The sequence below is a fragment of the Monodelphis domestica genome, chromosome 2 (genome assembly GCF_027887165.1).
Source record: "Monodelphis domestica isolate mMonDom1 chromosome 2, mMonDom1.pri, whole genome shotgun sequence".
Classification (NCBI taxonomy): Eukaryota; Metazoa; Chordata; class Mammalia; order Didelphimorphia; family Didelphidae; genus Monodelphis; species Monodelphis domestica.
Genome location: NC_077228.1, coordinates 321,311,834 through 321,315,044, shown reverse-complemented (window position 1 = coordinate 321,315,044; position 3,211 = coordinate 321,311,834). Strand labels below are relative to the sequence as shown.

General features: G+C 36.6%; 1 pseudogene; it reads right to left on the bottom strand.

The window, feature by feature from the left end:
• Nucleotides 1-1,307: 1,307 nt before the first annotated feature.
• LOC103103956 (40S ribosomal protein S23-like) lies at nt 1,308-1,710 on the bottom strand (annotated as a pseudogene).
• Between the last annotated feature and the right edge of the window lie 1,501 nt (nt 1,711-3,211).

Genomic DNA, 3,211 nt, shown 5'->3' with positions numbered 1-3,211 from the left:
AAATGAATAAATCTATGTGATGCTTGTGTGTTCATATATATATATGTTGACATACATTTAACAAAAAGCTGGATTTGGGGTCAAAAGACCTGGATTCAAATCCTTGCTTAGACACTTTCTCCTGATTTCATTTTCTACATCTATGAAATGAAGGAGTTGGATGAGAAGGATTGAAAGGTCCTTTCAGGTCCTAAATCTATGTGGGAAGAGACAACAGTCTCATACTGTTGAAAAAAAGGAGAGAAGAATGTGTTGAACTCAGACTTGTACATAGAAACAACTCTATTTTTTATCTGTCCATCCTTCCAAGCCCATTCATTGGGTTCTAGAGAAGATAAAAAGATAAGGGAGATATAATCTCTGTTCTGAAGGAAGTTACAGCATAGCTATGGTAATTATACATCTTTGTTTTCCAGTAATAATCACAATCTAAAATATTCTGTCCTTTTGTCTCTACAAGTCATCTAAATGCCCTAAAAATTCCAGGACCTTCCAATTATTGAATGAATTGTCAGACAGCATTGCAATCAAAATGTGCACATCACAAAAGATTGAGATCCATAAGGAGTAGCCCTGAAGCACTGCCTGTGTTTGCCCATGAGAATGCTTGCATAGCATTATGTCTCTAGCCATGTTTGCTGTATACATACCTGTGGTGCATGATGGGCAGGTGGTCCACTGAGCGTGGTTATAATGACAATTAGCACCTGTGCTCCCTATACTAATAGAAAACCCCTGCAATTGCAGCTACAAGGCAAACTTGAACAATAAATTCACAGACAGGAAAATCACACATTTTGATTCAGAAAATAAGGTCACCTTAAATGTTGTAAATGCTACATGGGGGTTAAGGAGGATAAGGGTAAAATTGGTGGAGGATAGCTTTGGATGTGGTAATTAGCAGGTGATCAATGAATTCTGAGAGAATAGTTTCTACAACTGGTAGGGATGGAAAGTAGACTTCATTATTTAGGAGGAAGTGCAGGGTAAAGGAACATAGATGGCTATAGTCTACTCCTTCCAGAATTTTGGCAATGTAAAAGGAGATGAGAAATGAGATCACTGTTTGAGGAGGTATTGGGTACGGTCTGTTGTCTTTGGATTTAAAGTTTATGCACTTTAGTTTGATTTCTGCCCTCTGTGATACATTTTCCTTGTTCTAATAGTTAACAATAATTATAGAGTTGGCACCATGGATGGGGGCACTACATTTGGAGTCAGGAAGAACTGCCTCAGATACTTCCTAATTGGGTGACCATGGACAAATGACTTTTTTTAAAATGAAAAATGTTATTGTAAGAATTACTTTATGATCTTGGTCTCCTCTTCTTGCCTTTATAAAAAGCCAGAAATGAGCTACTTTTACAACTTTGAAACGGACTCCAGGAATTTCACCAACAACATGGCTCTTTCAACAAAAGCCAGCCACTAACCCTTCATCATTTTCCTCAATAAAGCTCAAACAGTCATCATCAAGAACAAAAGCTGTGATTTTCTTGCCATTCTTGATCAATTGGACTCTCCTGCTTCTCATGGACTTCCTCATGGCAGAATTGGGCTGCTTAGCCTCCCCACTTTCTCCAGGACATTGCCTTTGGCATGTGAGACACCCCCAAAGGGTTTGGCCTTGAGTGCCATGTCCAGGTGGGCCTTCTTGTACTGCTTTCCGTGCCACTTCTGATCCTACCAGTGGCTGTGCAGTTTCCCCATTTTCTTCATTTCAAAAACTGGGATAATAATAGCACTTCCCTCCCAGGGTTGTTGTGAGAATAAAATAAGATATTACTTAATATAATAAACTATTTTGCAAATCATATAAATGCAAACTATTATTACATGCAAATGTTTTTCATTCCATAAACATGAAAACATGTTGGATTCTCAAATGACAAAATCATTTACAATGCCTAGCATTGCTTGTAATTCCTACCCAGAGAATCCTGCTCTTCGTGGCACCATATAAGATAGTCCCCATTTCTCCAATCTCTCTATGAACTTATTGATGTGAAGACTCCTTCCAACAATATAGACTGCCAACTATCTGGCTATCTTGAGTGACTTTTCCATATCCTCCTATAAATCAATATACTGCGGACTTTTCCCTAGATCTCTTGATGGTCCATGGACACTAATGAACCACACAAATTGGTGATCAATTACCTTTCCTTTGCTGTTGCTTGTCATGTGATCAATCTGTATTTTTTTCCAGTCATATATTTCTCTAATGGCATCATCTATACAGGTTCTCCTACCGGAGTTTTCATTTGTAATAAGAGATATATGTATAATAAGATGTATGGTCATGTCTACCATGCATTCTTCCATTGACATTTTTCAGTTACCATTTATTTTTATTTTTATATATAACATAATAAAATATAATAATATATGTGAATTTTAAATATGTAATAAATTATAATTATAATAATATATTAAAATAAATATGCTTATCCAAAAGAAACAAATTCTCATATTGGTTATGTCCAAAAATCTGTCTCATTCATTTTCCCCTTCTTCCCACCTCTCCTCCTCCAAAAAAGTAGGTAATATTATGTAGATTATCTCTATATTATCACATAACACATATTTCCCTGTTCATCTTATTGTGATTTTTTACTTCTGGGAAAGTTTTCTACTTCAATTTTATAGACTCAAAGCCAGACAATATGACATGAAAAATATTTCTATTCAAAAAATGATTCTATGTTTCAGGAAAACTTTGAGGTAACTAAAAGAACTGTTTGACTTTGCAAAGGCAAAGTTATTTAAAATTAGCATCCTTATTTATGATTGGCTACATGACAGTTCTGCATTGGTTCTGCTGTTCTCCAACTTCTGTGCCTTCTTTTTTTTTAATTCTTAATTTTTTTTCACGTTGATACCATTTACTAATGACTTCTAGTGAGGGCAGCTAGGTTGTGTAGGGGATAGAGTGCTAGACCTGGAGTCCTCAGACCCTTACTAGGTATGCGACCCTAGAAAAGTCACAATGTTCTTTGCCTCAGTTTCTCATTTGGAGGCAGCTAGATGGCTCCGAGTCAGGAATACCTGAGTTCAAAATCTGGCCTCAGATACTTACTAGTTATATAATCCTAGGAAGTCACTTAGCCTCTGTTTGTCCAGACCAGTCCAGTATCTTTGCCAAGAAAACCCCATGGATAGTATGGTACATAGGGTCACAAAATGTCTAACATGACTGAACAAGGAGTGT